The sequence below is a fragment of the Gadus morhua genome, chromosome 15 (genome assembly GCF_902167405.1).
Source record: "Gadus morhua chromosome 15, gadMor3.0, whole genome shotgun sequence".
Classification (NCBI taxonomy): Eukaryota; Metazoa; Chordata; class Actinopteri; order Gadiformes; family Gadidae; genus Gadus; species Gadus morhua.
Genome location: NC_044062.1, coordinates 6214453 through 6239012, shown reverse-complemented (window position 1 = coordinate 6239012; position 24560 = coordinate 6214453). Strand labels below are relative to the sequence as shown.

General features: G+C 46.2%; 1 protein-coding gene across 1 annotated transcript in view; it reads left to right on the top strand.

The window, feature by feature from the left end:
* The window catches only part of macrod2 (mono-ADP ribosylhydrolase 2), a gene marked incomplete in the record, with an annotated part of 416799 nt that overhangs the window by 45141 nt on the left and 347098 nt on the right, over positions 1 to 24560 (top strand).

The window sequence follows — 24560 nt, the reverse complement described above, 5'->3', positions numbered from 1 at the left end:
GACGTGGCGGTACTTAATAAAAGCCCCCACATGGGGGCTGATTGGGAAATGTTTGTCTGGCTGCACACGTCTCGGCTTACTGTACGCAGACTGCCTCCCGAGCCCCTCTCTCGTCAATCAGTCTCTAACTTAGGGCTGTTATTCAATCAGACGCACACAAGCACTCTCTCTCTCTCTCTCTCTCTCTCTCTCTCTCTCTCTCTCTCTCTCTCTCTCTCTCTCTCTCTCTCTCTCTCTCTCTCTCTCTCTCTCTCTCTCTCTCGCTCCCTCTCTCTCTCTCTCTCTCTCTCTGTGTGGTGTGAATCTGTCTCTCTGTGTGTGTGAATCTGTCTGTCTGTCGCTCTCTCTCTTTCTTTCTTTCTCTCTCTGTGAATCTCTGTCCGTCTGTCTGTCTCTCTCTCTCTCTCTCTCTCTCTCTCTCTCTCTCTCTCTCTCTCTCTCTCTCTCTGTTCTCTCTCTCTCTCTCTCTCTCTCCGAAAATCCCCTGTGCTTTGCCAAATCGTTTACCAAAGGATTAGCAGGAAAACAAAAACAAAGCGCATGAGAATGTGCATATTTTTTTGGTTTACCATAATACCCGGTTTATTTGATATCTGAATTCAGTGAATTTCAGCAATGGTTTTTCAAAATGAATATTACAAATGTTTGGTCCCACTATTTCTTTAGGGTAAAAATTCTAAACAGTTGCCCAATGCTGTTGCCAAGTTGTTATGCTTCTGGAAATGAAGATAATGCAGCTAGACTTTAAAAGCCGTGGCTGCATTCTGTTGGATTTCTGTTCTGCTTGAATGACCCTTCAAAGGAAGGAATACGGCTATGATACGCTCAGCAAGATGATGAAATGTGACAGGGCTGTTTGTCATGTGTTGACCTAGAGATGGTTTCGCCAGTGAAAGTTGCAACCCTGATAGCCTGGTGATCAGTGACCTCACCGCCCGTCAAACGTCACTTTGTAAGGACCCGCGCCCCTTACATTTGACCAGAAATAAGGCCTTGCTAGAATTAATGCTCTCCCCCTATTCTCCTCAGTAGTTTAACAAACTGGAGATATACTGTAGCAGTTACTTTGTAAAACAGAGAGAGCTTTTAAAACACTGAAAATGGATAGCAAAAGCCAAAGGATATCCAAACGTCGCATTATTTGAATCTGTTTCTTTGCATGTGTGCTCAGGCCACAAGATCAGTACAATAAAGGATGTCGCCGCCACAATCTTAAGGTCCACCCTCACCACTTCTGCTTGGTTCTAGAATCCAGGTGTTTTTTAAACTCTCTTCCAACCATTACTTAGTTTTAGTTTTAACGAAACTTGGGAAACCAGGTTGTCCTCAGTCTCAAGGTGAGCCAAATTACTTCTTCACAGGCCGAAAAGCTGTTCGGTAGAACATACCCCAGCATTGTTATTTACCTTTTGTTAAAAAAAACCTAAAACCTCTAAACCTAAAACCTACTAAACCTCACTTCCTCTACAGTCGCGGGGCCAACCTGTGGAAAGCTGGCTTAGCATTCAACCGATGATTTCGATGTAATCGCTCCCCTCTCCGTCTTATGGAAGTGCAACAGGCACAGCTGGCAAGCGCTGCAAAGCTCAAATCACATCCCGCCTACATTTTGTCAGACGTTTAATTACCACTTTTACTCAAAAAACGCCATATTACGCTGAGACACTCTCTAAAAGCCCCTTTCACATTCCGTCTCAGAGTCAGTGATTGAGAACCTCGCTCACCTCGCTGCATCCATAGTGTGTTCACATCCGGTGCCTTGCTATAGAACCCGTTCTCCAAGCACCCACCCACCCCCGCTCTGCCGGCGAGCCGGCTGGGAGCGGACCGTCTTAAAGGTCACCAAGAGAATGGATTGTAGTAAAGTAAAAAAAAAAACGAACCCATCTTAAGAAATGAATTAGCGCAGGCGTCGTACGACTGCTAATTATGTCCCATCGAGTCATCTTTCATCTCGGATCCACTTGCTCTTGAAAATGGAAAAAACAATACTTGAGCCATTATTGGAATTCGGCCCCAACCCTGCCCCAGGAAACAAAGACCGCATGAGACGGCCTCGCACCGTGGCGGGGAGACGCGGTGACCTTGACCAATACCGAGACAGACACGGCTCCCCGGTTGTTGCAACACGGTGGTCGGGGGGGTTACGTCCTTGTTTAATTACCCCTTAACGATAAGGAGGACGTAGCCATTGAAAGGCTCACTGATGGCCTCTGCATAACGTTGTTGTGTAACGTATACATGCAGCGTCCTCAATGTCACGTCTCCCAGCAATGCATGCGGTGTGTTCCCCCTTAACCCCCCCCCCGACGCCGCAGCCCCCTAAACGGGGGGGGGGGAGCCGTGGCCCAGGAGCACGTCTGCCTAAAGATAAGTAGCGAGTAATTATGGGCCTGTGTTGTTTTTATGTGTTATTGTGCGTGCTGGCCGAGTTATCGCTATGTGCTGACGACGCAAGGGAGCACCGCAGGGTGGGGGGGGGAGGGGGTGGGTTATGAGATAATGGAAGGATGGACCTGTGCGAACCAACACCCGTACACTAACCCCCCCCCCCCCCCCCCCCCCCCCCCCCCCTACCCCAACCTTGCAATATAAAGATTAAACGGCCCCTTATCCTCCAAAGAAGCGCCCACTATAGCATCTATTTCACAGCCAGGACAACTCGCTGTCGGTTCCTTCTCTCCTATGAGTATGGAGGGGATTTAGGGCCGATATTATTTACACAAATTGAAGAAATACACACTGGGAAACAAAGTTTTGTGAGGTGAAAATGTACGATACACACGTCGGTTAAGATTTGTGAAGAGTAAATCGTATTCGCAGCTGTGAATGTGTATCCACGATTGCGCATTGTCGTGTCTCGAAACTGTGACACATTTTTGTGAGTCTGCTTTCGTGGATTTGGTGATTACAACTTGTGGATACAAACTGATGTTGAGACACAATTCACTGGCACTATTGTTACAAGACGCCACAAATTTTTACCCAAAATTTAGAAGCTAATCCTTCTTATGGCCAATTACGACATACAATGGCGATTTCCAATCAGCCAGAGCTATTAGCACTTTGAGATTTCTGTGCTCTAAAAATTAAATATACTATTATCATAAAAGCAGAGCCACAGCCGCAGAGTGCTGATGTGTTGCGATAGGAAATCTATTGCAAATCAATTCTTACTTTCTGGTTACAACTATTTTGAGCCTTGCACTTTTAAATATATATACATTTATTTCTATTATACATTCAAAACCACTTTAGGGAAAGATTTCTCTCTGACAGATATCTGCTAGTGGAAAGAAAAACATTTAAAAAATCCTAAATCACAACCAGAGAGGACATGTCAAAGTATATAGGCCTGTATATATTTTTCTCTTAAATATCTTTTTGGGTTTTACTTTGCACTTATTTACTGCAATTAATTCATTGAATACATCTCTAATACCTGGTAAGGATGAATAGTGTCAAACTGTCTGCCCGCACCACAGCATTTGGAGGCTTAACGCTTGGTTTATTCAGAGTAAAGAACAGGGAAAGGCTTGAAGAGTCCAGGGAGCTAAGGCTCCTAAGGTGCGGGCCGAGGCTCCGGTCTCGGTGCACTGAGTCTTCATGCTACACTGAATCCCCCTGTGGTTCCTGTGCTCAAATAGAGAGAGGGAGAAAGACAGAGGAGAAAGGGTTAGACACACCTTTTTAGGCTTGGAGGAGAGGGTTAGAGTGTGGCCTTTGTTCCCAGACTTCAGTGTTGGAACTTCTGCTTTGGCTGCTGATGCTTATTAAAGTATAACAAGTGACTGATCAGTTACTGATGTGATTTGAAGTTGCTTAAAGTTGTTGTTGGTTACTAATAAACACTATGAAGATGACCGACATAAAAGGCTAATATAATTCATGTTTACTATGATTACTTGTATAATACAGTAATATAACGCCTTTTAGTATTTAGTGTGATTCAATCCATTATCCAGAAGATGAGATTGACAAATGTGCGAAAGCAGATCCGCAGCTCGCAGCAAAGGTTTCACAGTTGTTAAACACCAAAATGTGCTATTGTGGATATATATTCACAGATATGAATTTGATTAATTGTTTACAAATCTTAACTTAATAGTGTATACTTTATGTTCTCACGTCACAAAACCTTATTGACATGTGTGTGGTTTTTTTTCATACTTGTAAGTACAATTAGCAATAATTTCACTCCTTATATACGCAGCTGTTCAATGATAATTCTGAGCTTACTGTTATTCCTCTTATTCTATTTCCAGACAAACATATGAACAGTTTTTGGTTCTGCTCCGAGTTGTGCTCTTTGTGATAATTGCCTGGCCATCTTGTCACCGCCAGCGAGACCGGTCCCGACTGGTTTTATATCACACTGTAGGCCTGTGTGCCAAACGTCCGAACCGCTTGGTGTTTGGTTAGTTTTGTGGAGTAAAGCCGACAGCTGAGGTTATGGAAACAGATGAGGGGGCCGGTGGAAGCCTTCCTTCAATGTATCTTGTCACTGGCCTATTTTAAATCACCCCTGAACGCAGGAGATAATTAGAAGCTCCGAGCAACACGGGGGGGACGAAAAAAAAGGAAAACGGATGAAAAATGAGGTGATGCCATCAACTTTTATTTTAGAGCGTTAAAAATACATAAATAAAAATCTGTATCCACACACTTATTTAACCAATGCGCTTGAGGACACACTTTAATTACCCGGTGACACGGCGGAGAGAAGCGTGTGTGTGTGTGTGCGTGTGTGTGTGTGTGTGTTGTGACCACGACGCTCGAGACAAACCCGCTCCGCGCGGTGCCACACACTGAGATATTCTCAAAAGTAAACAGAATATCAGCTTTCTTTCCTCCTCTCTCTTTGTGAGGTTGGTTGAAGCTGCTTCTCATTAAACAAAAGGAGAATTTTTTTTTAAACCGGCGAATGGCTGTGATGAGAAAGAGCTCATTAACAGGGCATGGGCACGGGGAAGGGAGGGACAAAGCACGCAGCGCCAGTGCTGGAGAAAGGTTAATGACCGCGTGGAGGACACTACGGGCTCCTCTTTCCTGACTGCACCCCCGCGTCCCCCATCCTCTCCTCGGGCTTTTGTTAGCCATTAAGCAACCATTTAATTATCTGTTTGCATAGGGGTTATGTTACAGATTTAGCTATCGTTGTTATTACGATTTCTGCAATGTACCGTATTGATTATTGATTGTGTGAGAATGTTTTGTTGACTTAACTCTCGCACGTTAACTCGTGCGTTGGTGGTTTCACCAACGAGGGCAAACCACCACCAGCAGCGGTCTTGAAACACGGATCTTTTTTTATTATTATGATATCACACAACATCAATATTCCTCTCGCCCCTCTCTCTCTGTGAGTCTGCAGCGGTTTTTTGACGAATGTGTACCGTGACGGGGAAGGTTGCGGTGGACATCCAAACTGTGATTCCAGCATGCATCGTGATTTGTGTTCGAGCCCTTGGTAAAGCTCGGCGGACTCAGACTAACACGGCCAACAAGAGCAGGGCTTCCAGAGGACTCAAATGATGATAAATGCTTGCCGGCACGTGTCGGTTGTGTCCCGTACTGGTGGCTCCGATGGCTCTACTGGTGTGGAAGGCAGGGCTGTTTGTTTTGGTTGTGTCGACTGGGGAAGGAAGCTTGAATTGCGGCTGAATAAGATTTCATTATATTTTGCTGTTTTCGGTGTGGATATTGATATTCCCCTCCCCTCCCCTCCACCTCAACCCACAAGCTACGTGTCATTCCCAGATACATGCACTTTCAACCCACCTTCTGGTCTGTAGTCATTGCTCTATAAATAATGGCACTGAAAACTGTTGGAATACAGAAATAGAGGAAATGGATTTCCACCTATGCTTGAGTCTTGTGTTAATGAAAGTATCTGAAAGTAGGCTATGTGTTGTTATGGAAGTGATATGCACACTCTTCAAATGCGATGCTTCATTGTCTTAAAACTTTATTTTTCCAAATTGAATACAGCTTATTAGTTAATGTGGATTTTATGACGATGCGTGCAAACATAAAATTGACTAAACGTATCACTATTTCTCCCTTAGATTAATTTTTTCGTTTAGTTACAGTCGCTGTCTTTTTTTAAATTGATGCTGACTCTCACAAAACATGGCTTGTTCGCCTGCACTGCATTGTCTTAAATTGGAATGGCCATTGATTTCAATTGTGTGTGACTGAAAGACTGCTGAATGCGACGATGGTATTGAGGTTTCATCTTTCACTGGGAACAATATACAGCCAATGGAGGGTATTTATTTAATTAGACCTTAATTAGGGATTGATTTGTGTCAATGGCATAATTTGGGTTCACTTCAATCTATTATTTATGTAATTTAATTAAAATAAATAAGCAATCTGTGACAACAGTGTCCATATATAGCCTACTATAACAGCAAGCCAACACAAATAGGATGACATTACCTTGTTGTTGATATAATCATGAAAATGGCACGCTTTGATTTGTTATTTGATTTGTTTTTAACAAATATTTCTGTTCACCCTAAGTGGCACATTTATAATCTGGTCACTGAAATTGGGAATGTGTGAAACGTGCAAATCAATTCAGAAACAGTAAAACATACTGTTTTACTGTACTATAACATTAACTGAGAAACCATGGCATTCTAACACAAGCAAAATCCAGCACCTCCCTCTTCAAACAAGCCCATAATACCAGGTTTGTTTTGTTTCGACACATATCTGATCTGCAGATTAACACTGCAGGCTGCCTTGTTCCCAGAGGCCAGCCTATGATACATGCCTAGCAACATTTCCTTGTTTTCCACGAGTAAACTCCGGAGCAGATGCTGGAATCGGGCGTCCCTGGCCAACCTCCTAACCCCCTGGCGATTTATTCCTCCCTAATTCATGCTTTGCTGGCATTAACACACATCCTTGTATTGTTCAAATCCCTGATGGGACTTTCCTGTTGGGACTCCTTGTATTTTGGGTGGGTATAAGCAAGAGGGTGAGCATGTGAAGCAAACCTTGTGAGCCAATGTCTTCCTCAGCAAAATCACCAAAATGCAAAAACATCCGGTATAGCGTGTTACAAATGTGGTATCGCATACCAGCCCGACTAATACCGTTGTAGCTGGTAGGCCTTTGGACCGGCCTGTGATTGTTCTATTTACATAACATTCAGAATACACACATTAGCTTGATAACATCAAAGTCATGCATAAAGCCTGTGGCCGTTGTGCATCCTGTTCGGCTGGTTCTATTAAAAGGCACTTATTTCACTCATTACTCATTTAACTTTCAAAATATACCATGGGAAAACCTGAGTCAACCAAATTGAAATATATTTTGTACTAGTCCCTGCCAACTCTGGGAATGTTATTAACTTTGCGTTAACCCCACTGCGATGGGTCTGCCTGTGTTAATTGGTAAGCTGTATTATCTAAAATGAATGTGTAATGGGTGTTGGCCTTTCCTAATTTGATGCCACAGGTGCGCTTAATATTGAGGTATGCATGTGTGTGTGTGTGTGTGTGTGTGTGTGTGTGCCTGTTTTGTGTTTATTGGTTTGGATATAACAAAGTGATATGTTGTGTAGAAGTTGAGTTTAATTGGGTCATGGTTCTGGAATATTCTTTTGGTTGAGGAGAGGAAACTGATAATTGGATGCTTCGGATGTACCTACAGAGATGTGCATAATCTATATAGGTCAAGCCTCACGGACGTGCCTATGAATGGACAACCACTACCACTCTCACACAACCCCGCTACCTCTCACACATCAGTCTACGTTTGTCTATCTTCATTAAGTTCCTACTATTCTGTCCTCAATTCATAGATAAAAAATATATTATTTTTTTTGCTTAAAATAAAATCCATGGGAAAATGTCGGCATAGTGAATTAAAATCCTTAAACAATACAATACCAGTTTTCCATATTATTTTACAGTTGTTCTATCCGCATAAAACAAGTTCTTAGATATGAGCTGTTTTGATAGGGCTGCTATGGTTTACATCTCAGCCATTTTAAACTCGAAGATGAGCCGAAATAAAGCCGTCTTAAAATTGGGTTTTTGTGTCGTCTCCACTTACCTTAGTTGGCTGCAGGGTGTGAGTTGATGACTAAAGCTCTGTCTGGATTCCTTTCTTAATTTGTTTTTCGCCTGACTAGAAGGGATTGTCTTTGGTCAAACGCACCTCACCCGTGATGTCTGGTCATCGTGGGGGGGGGGGGGGGAGAAGTCCCCTGACTCACTCCTGAAAACCCTTTTAATAATCTCAAAGTCTCCCCACTTCAAACTTATAGGGTTTCACTTTCGCTGTTTGGCTCACCTCCGCATCAACCCCATTACATCCCGAAATAGGGTCCATAATTCATCCCAGCCAAACCAGCCCCGAATGTAAATAAAGAACAAAAGTTGCTTGTTCCACACATATCCGAGGGCCTCTTCGGGGGGAGAGAAAAAGCTCTTTGCTTAAAGCTGATCCTGCTGCATGGGCCTGACCCAGGCTATTTTCTCTCCCTACTCCCATTTTGTCTGAGGCAGCCGCGCAGGGCATCTTGCCACCGCCTCCCCCAACACTATCTCCCATTGGCAGGCGTCACTGGCTCCCCGTAGTCTGCAGGCCCTCAGGGGGCCCGAGGTCCTTTGGCCCCCCGTGTGTGTCGCCCTCTCCTCTGCAAAGGACCCCCCCCCCCCCCCCCGATCTCCACCATCCCCTCTTAACTAATTGACTTTAATTTGTCTTTTTTCTGCCCTCCTACTCCACACGGCGGTACCTTTTTTGGAAATGGGTGGTCACGGTGGCAAGTGTCAATTAAAAAGGCATCACCCAATAAAAATTCCCGTGCAACTGATGTTAATTAATATCGGGGCTTTATGATGCGTGCTACAGGTCCCTGCATGGCTCTTAGCGCCCGTTGGCCATTTAGCATCACATTTCCGCCGCCTCCATTTTGGAGAAGGAGACTAATGAAGCTTGTCGTCTAAAATGAAACCAGACTGTGAAATGTCCTCATCAGGTGCATTATCTTAACACAATTTGGGCATTAGTACCTCGGTTTCGGTCACACACTCACCCTCCCCTCGCTCACACGAGAATCGACTTGGAAGCACCAAAAAGCATACAATGATTATGCCTAATGTCCGACAGATTTTAGATTAAGCAGGAGTGCGATGCTGGCCTTCGAAAGGGCTTTGAAAGTTAATCACTTTGCAGCTGAGGATTAGAGGGGAATTCACCGTGGCATTGTATTAATGTATTTATTTTGTTGCTGGCCTTATGTTGTGACCTTTCTTGCGTCAGTGTCTGTAGCCCTGGACTGACCTTGGTTGTTTGCTTCTCGCAATAGCTGTTGAACTATCTCAACACATCGATGGGATTTTGACTCACAACGTTGTCTGATATTTCCTGTTTTATTTGTGTGTATTGGTGTGCTTGCTTCATGCTTTTGTAGCACCTCCTTCACTAAAAATCTTTAATACACCTTTACAAAACCTTCGCTAACAGGAACTCAATTACAGGACTTAAATGTGTGCTCCTTTTAGACCTTTTAGTCCTTTTAGATCCGGGTTCATGTTTGGCAGCATTCCCTTGACCAAGAAATCATACTGCCATCCGCTTGTTTTTCTATCAAATAAAATAAAACCGAAATAATAGTTTTTGGCAAATCCGAAATGCTGGATGGCATCGACAGTGTTCTTGGTCCCCTTGCCTCCTACAGCCGCCCTTCTGTCAGAAACCTCTGAGTTATTTTCGACAATGGTTTTAAATTTAACAAGCAAATAAGCTCAGTCGTGAAGACAAGTTTCTTCCAGCTGCGACTCCTAGCGAAAGTGAAGCCGTATCTCCCACCAAAGGACTTTGAAAGAGTCATTCACCTGTTCATAATGTCCCGTTTAGACTACTGTAATTCTCTATATTTTGGTGTGGACCAATGTCTGCTCCGTCGCCTGCAACTGGTCCAAAATGCTGCTGCACGTCTCCTCACTGGAAAAAGGCGATGACCACATTACCCCGGTCCTGGCCTCTCTCCACTGGCTTCCTGTGGTTTTTAGAATTAAATTCAAAATCCTGTTGTTTACCTTTAAATCTCTACATGGGCTGGCACCTAAATATTTGTCAGAGCTGGTCTGCATCCATGCTCCATCTAGAGGAATTCGGTCAGCTCAGCAGGTGCTGCTGGATGTACCTAGGTGCAGACAAAAAACAAAAGGCGACAGAGCCTTCGCTGTGGCCGCTCCTAATCTTTGTAAAAGTCTCCCCCTGAGTCTGATATCTGCCCAGTCTATAGACCAGTTCAAAACGCAACTAAAGACTCACTTTTTTACATTGGCTTTTAATACAGATTAAGATTTTATTTTATCTTATTCATTGTGGTTGCTAATATGCAATTTTAAGCCTTCTTGTTCTTTGTTTTGTTTTTTATATTGTATTTGTGTACAGCACTTTGGTCAACTACTGTTGTTTTAAAATGTGCTATATAAATAAACTTGACTTGACTTGACTTGACTATCAAACCAAGTCAGTTCAGATCCAGCCTGGTAAGGTTTTTAACAGAACAACAGTGACAACACTATTGCCGCCCAAACCTTACAGAGAAGAATATAGACAACTAATTGAAGTAAATGCAGTTATTTATTTGTTTCTGTTTGCTTGTTTATGTTATTGCTCTTTATAGTTATTTGTATATATTCCAATTTATTTATTTTGATTTTAATTTATTGCCACATGCGGTGGCAATTTCTATGCGGTAATATATCATTTGTATGTTTATATATTTTAGGTTTTCTCCCTTTGAATGTCGTACCCCTTGAGGGTGTAAATGACATCTCTTTAAATATATTAATCATTTGTATATATATAATTAGTTTTATATTCTCTTTCTGCTGAAGGCTGTCTGTGAAATTACATTTCTATCAAGTCTGCGGGCATGGACAAAGTGTGTGTGTGTGTGTGTGTGTGTGTGTGTGTGTGTGTGTGTGCTTGCTTGCTGCCGCATCTATTCTCGACCTGTAACATCTGTTGTCATCCTATCACCCCTGCCGAGTGTGTTTCACTAACCAGCTTGGAGAATGAACCTCAAGCACACACACACACACATACACGCACACATAAACATTTATGCACATATATATACAAACACACACGTATACATACATACAGGCACACACACACCAACATCTTTCGCAGGGTACCGCCTGGTTGTCACAGGCAGGTATTGAGGTTTCACTTCGCTGGGACATAAAGTTGTCTGTGTGTTAATAAGAGCTAAAAAAGAAGATCACTCCCTCTCTCTCTCTCCCGCTTCCTTTTTCTTTGCCATCTTCGCTGCGTAGTTATTCAATCTTTCTCTCAATTCCTTTGCTTTGAAGTGCTCCCCCTGCCACCTTCCCTCGCTCACATCTCCACTACGTTAGTTCATTAGCGGGCTACCACACTCCAGATGACAAAGGAGGCTGTTGGCACCCCCAGCTCTCTGCACCAACCCCGCCCCCTTGACAGCCGCAAGTTAAGGCAACCTGGTTGCGGATGCTACGGCAATAACACACCGGGGCACCCGCTTAAAATAGCCCTTGCTAATTACGCTCTCTCTTAAAGGATACACAAGGGATTCCTCAACCTGTACCCTATTTTCCGATCATTTTGGGTCCAAGGGACGGGGGAAAGAAGATTGAAGAATTTTTGAAATTGGTCCAGTATTGAGCAGGAACGCTGTTGCCGTAATCCGCCAAATGGGCTGCAGTTTAATCCTTTGGGGGCAAAGTTGCACTATCAATGGACGTCCTCTAAAAGGGCTTTGTTTTGACAGGTTCAGAAGGATATTATTAGTGACTGACAACTTCATGGAAAGGATCCCTTTCCATAAAATATATGGTCTAGAGGAAAGGGAGATAGTGAAGAGAGAGGGGGTTGCAGAAAGAGAAGGGTGGTAAACGTGAGTGAGAGTTGAATTAAGGGGTGCCGGGTTGAGTGCAGCTTAGGGATCTCTAGAATAGTCTGGTGAAGGAGAGTCAAAATCGTAATGACAATAGGGACATTGTCCTTGAAACAGTTCGATTTCAGAGCGAGACTTCTCCCTGAGCGAGTCTTAGACGTATAATAAACCGGATCAGAAAGTTGTATTTCTCTGTAGGGATCCTTCCAGAATGTTTCCAGAGCCTCAGAACAGTCAGAGCCTTTCAGTGGGAGGAGACATTCACTTTTAGGGGGCTGGCGTTGACGGGTGCTATTGGCCCATAGGTATCATCGCAGCCCATTTCGCGGTATACAGCCTTAGCGTTTATCGATCAATACTGGACCAATTTAAAATGTGTTGCCTGCATTAGTCCCTTGGACCATAAACAAACTGAAAATATGGTCGAGGTTGAAAGATTTTGAAGTACTAAAAAAAAATGTCCCTTCTCCAGGTAGCAACTCAAGTCAGTTCTTCTGTAATTCTCTTCATGCGGTTAGCAATACGGCTAATCAACAGTGTTTTTGTTACATTTCTAGGGTACTGCGACCCACACATTCGCTAACTGAAGGCAGTGTCAACGAATGTGCAATCTAACCATCGTTTTAACTAGTGGAAACTAACAGCTATTCCCTTTTATTTATTCTGAATCTTTTGAGTGTTTTTTTGGTTTATTAAAAACAAGGTCACTGTGAGATTGTTTCTTTGGGCTTTTCTGTGACGATGTTCACAAATACATCGTTCCGAAATTAATAACGGAGCAGAAAAGTTTGGCGGCACGCACGTTGCATTTTAAATCAATAGAAAGTACACCAATATTGCTGCAAAGTATATGTTTTTTGCTCCAACTAAAAACAGCAATTTATTCTCACCCTGTGATTTCAACACTGCAATCTGAGCTCCTTTTTCACCAGCGTTATTCAGGGATGAAAAATCCCTGCATATTTATTGGTTAGCCGGTTCTTATTCTGACACTTTGCGATGCAATTTCCACTTCACGTTATTAAGTATGTGGACTGTATCGGCTGACACTAATAACACTTTCACGTTTGGCACTCTGAGAACTTAATACTTGAAAGAATGGCGGTCGAATGTTTTCCGTTCAATCATTTAGCGCATTAATCCGATTCAATTTAGTTTTAGATTATTTTTTCTCTTCCGGTGTTAAATGTATGAACCGACTTCGCATTCATATTTCACTTCAGTGTGCAACGTGATCTCAAAGTGGTCGTTGAGGTGACAAATTTCACACAGAAGAATACACCCAGTGGTGAAAGTGCCTCCTCTCTGTGGTGGAGAGACATTAAAGTGAAACCTCATCCCACACCCTAAGACCGGGCGATCGTTCTCAGGTCGGAGGCAGGCCTCCCAGGGAACCGCAGGGAGTGCAAATCCTCCACTCGGCCGCCAACGCGCCTCGCGTGCGAGAAGTGTCAGAATTTATTGTGCCCATTAAATATTCATATCATTGACCACCAGAGTCAACCGAGGCCATGTGCTCCTCCACCAACAGCCGCGCTGGCCAATGCTTACCCTTGATAACAGACGGCGGCTATTGTGTGACTTCGACGCTGTGTCTGCCGGCTGACCCCACACGGAGCACCTGTCCGTGGGGAGGGTTTGGCATTAAGGTCCCCCTCCTCACCCGACACACACACACACACACACACACACAGATGCACGCACGCACGCACGCACGCACGCACGCACGCACGCACACACACAGACGCACGCACACATACACACACACATACATACATACATACATACATACATACATACATACATGCATACATTCTTACATACATACATACATACATGCATGCATACGCACACGCACACGCACACTCACATGCACACAAGAAAACGACCACATGCACATGCACTTGCACTCACCTGCACACGCGCACACACATGCACACATACATGCACACACACTACACACGGACAAGCACAAACAAACACGCACACATGCACACACTCGCATGCACACACACACACCCACACACACACACACACACACACACACACACACACAAAGACACACACCTCCTGCCCTCTCCTATCCTCGCCCAAAGACACACACAACCTGCCAGAGCTACTCTGTCATCGCGGGGGTAATTAAAATGCTACACAGCAAAGGCAGTGCATCCTCAAGGGTGTGAACACTCACGCACACGCCACACATGTACCCATAAACACATGCGCATGCACACAAACGCACACACACACCACTTCACGCACAAATAAACATACGTGCACACACACACCAAATAAACATGCATAGATAAATAAATGGATAACCTTTTAACGCATGCAGAAAGATTTCAATCAATTGACTTAAGCACACACACACACACACACACACACACACACACACACACACACACACACACACACACACACAGGGGACTTGGTGCAAGGCATGTGTCGGCACACCTCAGGGGACAGATAACTAAATGATCAGCCCAGTGATGATGGATGGACAGATCTCCCCTCAGCATCCCCTGGTTCATGTCTTATCTAATAACGGGGTGGTCATGCTTATAATATCCTCCATTACTTATGCCTGACTAAGTGGATTTGGCCCCAAAAACCACCACCATCTGGCCCACGCTAGCCATTTGCATGTCAATCTGAATCGTTTCGTTTTTTATTATTTTTTGGCGTTCATTTCGAGAACGGACATCGACGTCTTCAGAAGGTCCCCAATGACTTGTCTCGCTCATTGTTGGATCCGATTCACTTTCCTGCCATGAGGCGTGCTGATCATTTAGCCGGGGAGGGGACCGAATTCAAATGGGTCCGGCGACAAAAAGAGGGTCTGTCACTTATTATGGAGCCCACTGTTGGCTCGGCGGTTGGGGACAATGGAGGTGAGGGGCCACTAAATGCATACCGTCGTGATCCCCGGCTATCAAGCTAATTTGATTAGTGACCTGGTACCAGGGGGGGGGGGGGGGGGGGGGGGGGGGGGGGGGGGGGTGGGGGCTCTCCATTCATGGCCCCCTGATTCGGTCCCAGGCGGAGGCTCCATGTGCTGCCCCCTTCCTCCCTCTCGGCCGGCCCTGCCCCTGGTGTCATGTCTGCGCACAACAAGGAAAAAGCCAAGTGATTAATGACCAAGGTCGCGGCCCCATTGTCGACTTGCCGTGACTTTTACACAAAAGCCATTGCCCTTGTCCCGTTAGCGCTGGTCTGGAAACGTTTGGCTGCGGTGTCGACTCGCGATGCCCAGGCACGGGGACAGCAGGCAGATATGAAACGTGTCATTTTTGATGATTGCAAGTGTCCGGTAAAAAAAATAATGTCTGCCAATAGTGTTTGCCCAAAAGTAAAATTAAAGCCCCCCTAATTAATAAATGTACAACATATATTATTTTTATACTCTATTTTGATAACGACTGCTGGAACATCATTTTTTTTATCTTAATATCATAAACAACTGTTTTGTGTTAATTGCATATGCAATACACCCTATTTCACTCTCTTTTCAGTGCCATGGATTTTAGTGGCCACGACGACATTCCTGGAAAAGTTTTCTACTGTTGCCTAGGAATTGCAAATGTCCCACACACTGTCTACACTGTTGGGGATGTAAATCAGAAGCGCTGGTGGCTCGCGCGTCCCCACATCAGCGCTGACATTTGAGGTATTTCCACTTTAATAAGGTATAATGGCATGCTCTCTTTCTCCCTTTTTCTGAGCATGACCACGCGATTGTCAGAAAAGGGACAGAGGATGTATCTCTGCCGGGACCCGACCCTAATCCGGTGATGGGCGGAAAGTAGAGTTGGGACTCGACTGCAGCTTGTTATTCAGTATTCAGCCATTCCGCGATTCCGCTAGGAGCGGATCCACCGTGCGGCACCTCAGTGTACGCTATAGATGGGCTGGATCCCCTCTGAAACATTTGTCACCAACACCCAGAGTGCATCTGTGGATTTCATTAGCGTACCAAGAGCCCACCAATCAAGCTCCTCCTTGTCAGTTCCATCCCTAGCTAATAATAATCCAGAATATTATTAGGAAATGAAGAATGGGTCTGCCACCGGGATCGAGCTCGGTGTTTTCCCCTTCTTTTCTCTTCCCCTAGTTTTCTTTTCAATGAAATGTCTGCATATTTAAGGAGTTTTATTAATTAGTGTTTCTTAACGCGGGCGTTGGTGAAATGAACATTTTATTTTTTATTCCGGAGCAGTGCTCATTTGGCCGGGGCTCGGAGACGGGAGGTTGAACCGGAGCTGTCGGTCGCGAGAGGAATTGTTTATCATTATCTCTGCAGAAATAATTTCCACGGCAGACGAGAGGAGGGAGATTAGAAAAAGGATAACACATGAGAGACTCGTATTGCAGACCTCTTCTGCTCAGTTGTTGTTGTCATTCTGCGAATGGAGTCTGACTTGGAAAAATATAGTGGTGCTCCAACTTGGCTCTATGTTTATCTTTTAATTGGGGCGGGGGGGGGGGGGGGGGGGGGGGGGTGACATGCTGCGATGTAACAGACGATACCGCGAGATCACATACATTATACCTGAATTAGGCTTACCTCCGAGCACCTTTTTCCCGCACGTTGTGTGGCAGGAAGACTTTGCTCCGACTCGCCGCGCCAGAAGTGTGAATTAATAAAGTCCCCGTCCGCCACTGTAGCGCTTAAATGCAGTGTCAGCCGCGATTATCAAGCTATCACCTCTAATAAGAATATGTGGTAATGACATCTGTGAATGTCTCCCGCCACCTCTAGCCAGCCACCTTCTCCAAAAACCAGAGCACAGGAAGGGGGTGGGTGGGGGGGTGGGGGTGTATAATCCTCTTTGTCTCAAGTTCCAGAGACATCTGTATTTATTTTTCACAGTTCTTTACCGTTGCCACATTAAGTCGTCACTTAAATAGAAATCGCAGAAACCTCAGGGTCGCGTCTCTGATCTCCTGTAATAATAATAATTTCTGTCTGCTTAGTCTTTTGTAGTAACCGTCTCTTGAAGCTTTACTTCAAAAGACTACCAAAGGCGTCAGCAATTTACCTAATAATTGGCACTTTTGTGAATCACTTTTATTTTTGGGTTGCACTCCGATTGCAGCGTCTGACTGCTGTGAATACTCTCTCTTCTGTGCCCGTGTTTTTCGGCCACAAAGCGAGACGTGAACGCGGGGTGGGTGTCTGGCTTGTCTGGGAGCGCAGCAGATGTTGGCTTAAGCCGCGTGGGTGTCATGGTGTCCGCAGACGCGCGCGTCGGCCCCCTTCTTCCTTGACTTGAGCGGCTTTAAGCAGCTGAGAGTTTAGGATTACAGTGGTTTAGATTCCTTGACCCACCTCACCGCCACCACCATCACCACACACACACACACACACACACACACACACACACACACACACACACACACACACACACACACACACACACACACACACAATCTCAGCCACCCTCCCCCCTCGATCCCTAGCCTGCCACGGCAATGAATTACTCAAGTTTTATTCAGAGAGAGAGAGAAGATTCCCTGCTTAATCGGCCCTCCCTCTCCCCTCCTCGCTGCCCTTATCTCTTTGTCGCCTCGGCCCCTTTCTCCCTCTGTCCTTTCCTCTCTACCCTCTCCCTCTCTTCCTCTTCTCTCCCTCCTCGCTCATATTTTGTCTCCTCTCCCCTCTTCCATCTCTCCTCTCTTCCTCCTCTTCTCTCCCTTATCTCCTCTTCTCTTTCTCCCTCTTCCCTTCTGCCCTCTCTCCCTCCTTTCCTCTCCCCTCTCCACTTTCTCCCTCATCTGCTCACTCCCATCAGTCCTCTCTCCCTCTTCATCTCCTCACTCCTCTCCCTATGTCCTCTGTCCTCTCTCCCTTCTCTGTCGTCTCTCCCTCATCTCCTCTCTCCTCTCCCCTTTGATGTCTGAGATGCGGTGGCGTGGAGAAGGTTTCTCTCTCTCTCCCTCTCTGCTGCGTTTGTGCGATGCAGGCAGGCCCACTATTCACCTCTCCTCTCTCTCTACGCCAGCATGCAGGCAAGGACTTGTAGAGGCTGATTCCTTTTCTCTCTCTCTCTCTCCCTCTCTCTCACTCCTGCACTCTCACTTTCTCTCTCGCTCTCTCTGTCCCTGTTATGTCTCAGTCTCACCGACACACACACACACACACACACACACGCACACGCACACGCACACAGACGTCCCGGTAATGGTGTGGCAGACCCACCACTGCCACCGTGACGTGACAGCCGCTTTTAATTAATCTTGCGTCTCACCACCCACTCCAGCTCACCGGTGGCTTCTCCCCAAAAAAAAACACAGCGTGTAATCGCTTGTCTGTGTGAAGTCCTGTGTGCGTCAGAGAGAGAGACTGTGTGTGTGTGTGTGTGTGTGTGTGTGTGTGTGTGTGTGTGTGTGTGTGTGTGTGTGTGTGTGTGGGGGAGGGGGCTTGTGTGTGGGCTTGTGTGTGTCTAGGCTTGTGTGTGTGTCTGGGCTATCTATGAACTTAATTCTCCAAAGCCGCTTCAATGTTGTCTTCCGAGCTCATAAACTTGCAGCCGGATTCCACCGCTGAATCCCTGCTCCCTCGCCGCGGGCTAACTGCATCAACCGGCCCTCAGAATGCCCGGTCCCGGACAATTTTAGCGCTGCTTGAATGGCAGCTCTGCGTGCATCTCAATGCCGCCCGGCGTCGCTTTCGGGGGGGTTAATATCGTGTGTGTCCGTGTGTATGCGGCGCTGCTGTGCCCCCCCCCCCCCCCTTATTTTCACTATGCCACTATGCGATCTGGGAAAGAGATATTCCGGGCGGCGTGTGCCGGAGGACAGGGCAGTAATAAAAAGGGCCTTGGACTGTCAGGACTCTCCCCTCCGCAGCGTGATGAATGGTGACAGCTTTCATTTACAGTCCGGAAAAAATCGCTGACTCGCCCGAACTCTGAACCCCTCCACCCCCCCCTGAGTGGGGCGGTGGCGGGGACGTGGACGGAGGTGGTGGAGGGGGTGGAGGGGATGGGGGTGGTGGTGGAGATTCTGCTTTGGGGGAAGCCAGGGGTGAGGGGTGTAGGGTGGGGGCATGTTCCCTTGACCGGGGTGTCGCCTCGGGTCAGGCCGGTTAGAAAGAAATGGAAGGTTAGACACGGGGATATTTTTTTGTAGTTTTGTTGGTTATTGTAGTAGTGCACCCGGTGGTGCGGGACTTGGCCGGTGGCTGGATAATTTAAAGCGAGGTTATGACCTGCCAAATTTGATGTTTTGTAAAGCGCGTTTTTTGCAATTAAATTTGTAAAACTAAATGTTTTTTCGATGGAGCCGCCGCGAGTATCTATTTGACGACGCGCGACTGCTGGTTTACCCAAGTGAACTCGCCGTCTCCAGGTTAAATTAAACTGACATGGGCTGCGATTGCCTCGCCATCTTTTTGATGGGATTTATTAGCCGGCCTCATTCCGATTGTTTGTCAATCATTTAGGTACTCTGTGAGAAGTCTTCAAATCACGAGGAAAAACAAATCTGCCAGACAGCTGCATTTGAGCTATGTTCAGACAGAGTTTAGGGTACTTTCCAACATGTTTGAAAAACAACGAAGTCATTCTTCCAATTAACAGACTCTTCCAATCAGTTTTCAGTTTTTTTGGCACATGCGAGGAACTTTGTTGTGAACTGGTTTGAATTTAAATAATAGAAAGTTGCGTAGACTTGAGAACATACATATTGTATGGCTGCAAGTGCCAATTATTCCCCATAAGTAAGCCTGTGATTTCTCCGGGAGCAAAAGTCAAGATGCTTTCAGCAGAAGCACAACTTCACACTTTTCTTCAACTTTCCCAGCCGGCGAAACAAATTACCGGGCTGACAGCAGCCTAACACACTCTACCAGTTTGGAGCTGTGCAGCGTGTGAACTGGTACAAGAAACAGAGGTGCGTGTTGTGACTGGGTCTGGCAAGTCTCCCTCAGATCCACCTGGAGGTAGAAGACATCCTGGATCCTCATCAAAACGTTAGGAATCAAACAGCTGTTCGTCCCTGTACAAATGGCGCACCGGGTCGATTGAATTCTACGGCGGTACGTGGGGGTTGATCTCGTAAAGGGCATCGGAAGATGTATGTCCTCAAACCCCATCATTTAAACCACTTAACGGCGGACAGGATTTAATGGCCACAATAGCAGCGACTCAAGTACACAGATATTCTCCCAACATATTGTGTGTAATTCATAGAGCAGCACCCCAATCAGTGCCTGTGCTTTGGTTTATTTTTCGTCCGGCCCGCCGTCGTAAATGAGACTAACGACCGTTGTCGGTGGGGCCCGTATGCGGGGGCCCGCCGCGGCTTGCGTCATCTTCCGACGGTTGCCGCGGCGACGCAGGCTCACACTGTTCATTTGTATTAATGTCCGGTAATTCAGACGGCCGGCGGAAGCGTGGCCGCCGCGCTCCTGTGCTCTCAGGCAAAAAATTGGATTCATTAATAAAGATGGAGGACGACGTCGGGGTTCTGTTACTTCGTTTTTTTTTCCTCCCGGGCCCTCTCGGGTTCCAGGTCAGCGGGTGTTGTGAACGGCTGGCGAAAAGGTCGAGAAAGGGGGTGGAGGGAAGGGTGAGGGGGGGGGGATGTTTGGGGGGGGGGGGGGAGCCTGAGGGGAGAGAGGATGACCCCCACCCCGGCGACAGCGCATCACTCAGTCAAACGAGTCTCTTCGGACATTGGCCGCCCGTTGATCTCTGGCCCCGCCCCTTCCCAACAGCTTGCGCTAGCTGCTGGGGGGGGGAGAGGGAGAGGGGGGAGGGGCGGAGGGGGAGGGACAGCTCTAAGGCCGACGGAGAGATGGTAGGGATGGGGGAGAGGGGGGGGGGGGGGGGGGGGGAATTATTGGGTTATTCCGCACGTGTGGGCATCAACGATGGCACCAGTGTACGTGCGTCACGCGCAGAGGAATCGGAACCTCATGCCGATGGATACCTCCGCCACCCGCCTCCCCCACCCCCACCCCCACCCCCACCCTCTCCCCCACCCATCCCATCTGTGAGACTCTTAATGACATGAATATTTGTGGAGATGAAGACGCAGAGAAAACACACACATAAAGCACAAACACAATCACACACACAAACACACACAGACGCAATCGCACAAACGCACAAACGCACACTCACACACAATCACTCTCAATCACACAAACACACAATCAGAAACACACAATCACAAACACACACACACACAAAAACGCACACGCAATCGCACAAACGCACACACACAAACGCACACACACACAATCGCACAAACACACACAAACACACAATCACACACACACAAACACACACACACACACACGCACACAAACCAGTGACCTCGCTACCATAGAAAATAAAACGTGTTGTTTGTACATCAAGGCCACCCTCCATCCTTGGCTGCCGCCACATGCTTTTAGTGTTAAAATGTGACCGCGAGTCACACTGCGTGTTTTGTCCATGGTGAAACGCACACCGGTATACAAGCTCATCGTTCATCTGGGCAAGTGTCCTTCATGATTGTTATGACATGCGCTACGAGGGTCATGTTGAGTCGAGACGTGTGTTCCAGTCCATCAACCGGACGCTGGGTTGGTGGATTAGCAGACTAGGCCGTATTAGCGGCAGCTACCACATGTGTTTCTGTCACGCGTATAAACACACAAACTCGGTTTTAGAACGTGGCAGAGCAACAGTCGCTGTGGCAGACCAGGACCTCCGCACCACTCCGCAGGCATTCAGAAGTAGTAAAAATATGAGGGCTGTTTGATGTGCAAGATGTGAAGCGCCGTACACAAGCGAGAGCCTCATCAAGAGGAGGCTTTTATTTTGGAAAACAACCGTTGGAAAATAGCACTCGATTGAAGCCACAATATTCCAAAATGAACATGGGAATATGTGCAGATGGAACAACCCTTTCTAGAACCGGTGGTAAGAAGGGACTGTGCCTGTTCTACCCATCTCTTTTTTAAAGTGATATGCAGTGTTGTTGGGTGATATCGGGTGATGTGACTTTTACAGATGGTTTGCCTTGAATATCAGCGTCAAAATGAGCACCACTGGGATGATTTCAATTCAGTCACTCTCCTGTCAAACCCCACCCCTGCCATCGGGTCGCATTCAGGGTCCTCGGGCCTTGTGTCGATATGAAAGTAGGTAAACATTAACATCCAAAGTATAATTAGTCCAACGGGGTTTTCTCTGTGTCATCGACAGAAGCAGCCTCAAGCTGGGCCGCACGGTTCACAAGGTAATGAAGTCATTATTTACACACGTCGCCTCATTCCTTTAGTCCTACCTCAGAAACAATGGCCGCCCGTGAATAGTGACCCCTTTCTGACCGGCGTGCTCGCTTACGGCAGGAGTAACCGATTAGAATTCGCAGCCCAAAACCTCAGTCACGTCCGCGTGCGTTGGCATTGAGTCCATTTCTCACCTCCTTGAACGGAGCCTGACCTGACCCCAGTCGACCTCATCAGTCAAGGGTTCACTCTTGGTTTCTTCTTCTTCTGCTCTTTGGAGTCCAGCACATGGGGCTGCTGATTAAGCTAGAGAGAGAGAGCATGGTCACCTACTAATGGACACCAGGAGGTCAAGACGAGGAGCACTGAGACTCACACCTATAGGGATGCAAATGTGACCGGCTGCCTCAGAGAGGCCTCACAATAGAGGCAACGGCAAGGGGGAGGGGTGCTGAGGAGGGGGGACAGAGAAGCTGCTATCATTAGTTAAAATCGCCTGGCCTGATTCAAGTAGAAACCATTGCTGAGTGGGCTGTGTGTGTGTGTCAAACAAGAAGAAAGAGAAGCATGTGGTATGTTATGTTGTTTGATGACTTTTCCGCACGGAGAATGTGTGAGTGATTAAGGGGCATTGTTTAGACGGAGAGATTGTTTAAGGGGGTCAACAGAGATGCCTGAGGTCGTAGAGGGTTGACAGCAATCATGTTCATTAATTTTACTTTATACTTAAGGACCCCGACCCCCCCTCCCCTCACTCCAGAGTAAGACAAAGACATGCTCTGTTTAATGTACGGTCCTCTGAGTCGTTCATTAGTTTCCTTGGGAGGAATTTCACTTAATTCACACTAACAATAACATTCCTTTTTCTGCCAGATTGGCCACAGCTGTAATTCATCACACAAGTGATTTCTTTAAAGAGCAGGATGTTCATTCCCAGAAATGAAAAGTTGTCACTGCAGTCATTGTGATATTAGCAGGGCATTGTCCTAACCACCGATAGACCATCAGTAACTGATTGCCCACTCTCAGTTTGTATGGCAGAAGGTCGCCTTGCAAGGCTTCCGTCCTGACGAAAATAAACTGAAATGATGTTATAAGTATAGGTTTCTCTTCTCCAGCTATAGGTCTCAGGACCGTTGATAGATTCATCAATTCCAAAGGGGCCCCATTCATTAGGATGAGCTAGAAGTCGATGGATAATAACTTTTGCTTACCGTTGGGCAGCTTTTGCTGAAACCAAGGAGCGGGCTAACAATATGAACACATACTGGCCATGAGTGGCTTTGATGTGATGTATATGTGTGTCTTCAGTGATATCATGATGGTAAACCACATTAGACAACGGATGTGGTTTAATGTGGGCTAGGGGTGGGGGGGGGGGGGGGGGGGGGTTTGTAGGCCTACCATATGCCCGATAGCGAACATTTGCTCTCTTTAAAGACAAACGATTATATTAGACAGGACGCAAAGATTAGCCATTAGCTGTAATTGGTGCATTCAAGTGAAGAAATGGAAAAAAGCTAAATGGAAGGGACACTAAACATTTAATGGATATTTCCGTTAAATGTTTGCTGGAGAATCTGGAAGTATTAATCAGATTTCTCATTATACTTTTGTCCTAGCATCGATACATGAACATTTGTTTCTGTTCATCTCTCTTCGTAAGTACCCTAAATGACCAGGAAGATTCAACAGTTTTATTAAATGATAAATCAACACAGCTGCAGTTCAATGTCTTAATCGTGGGTATTACTCCACAATACAAAAGTAGATAATTTTCTGCTTCGATAGGAAACTGCAATGATGCTAGCATATGGAAGAGCAAGATAACCACAATTGCAGGTGTTGCCATCGATTCTTCTGACAGTGATTGCATTCAGCCACTGTCAGAGCGGTCCATCCATTTCCATCCGTTTCACGCCGAGTTTAACTGACATTCAAGTTCATTGGCGTATATTGGTGTACTGTTAAGCTTTCGATAACTTGTGCGAATGTATGCAGCTCCCATTCTGTAATTACAGCTTTGGCTGTGCTTAGATCTTGTGGCTGTGTGAGAGTGGTGATGCAGGCTCTGCTCACATTAATAACTATGGCTGCCAGACTCAGAATGCCTGAAATGAGTCACCGTACACGTTTAATGCTCTGAATGGCTGTGTAATTTATGCTTCAATAGGTAGAATCCAATTTTTATTTTTTTTCTTTAATTAAACAAATGTTTGTGGTTCCTCAACTTGCCATGCTCTGGCTGTGTGATTAAATACACTGCCTGAAGCGTGGACTCATGTGGTAACGGCCTTGGTTCTTTGTAGTCCTTGCGGGGCCTATGCTCCCCCTGTGCCACCCCCGTTCGGTGGCCTTTGAGGCCCATCCCGGACTCCCCCATCTCTCCACAGGCCTCGTTCTCCTCTA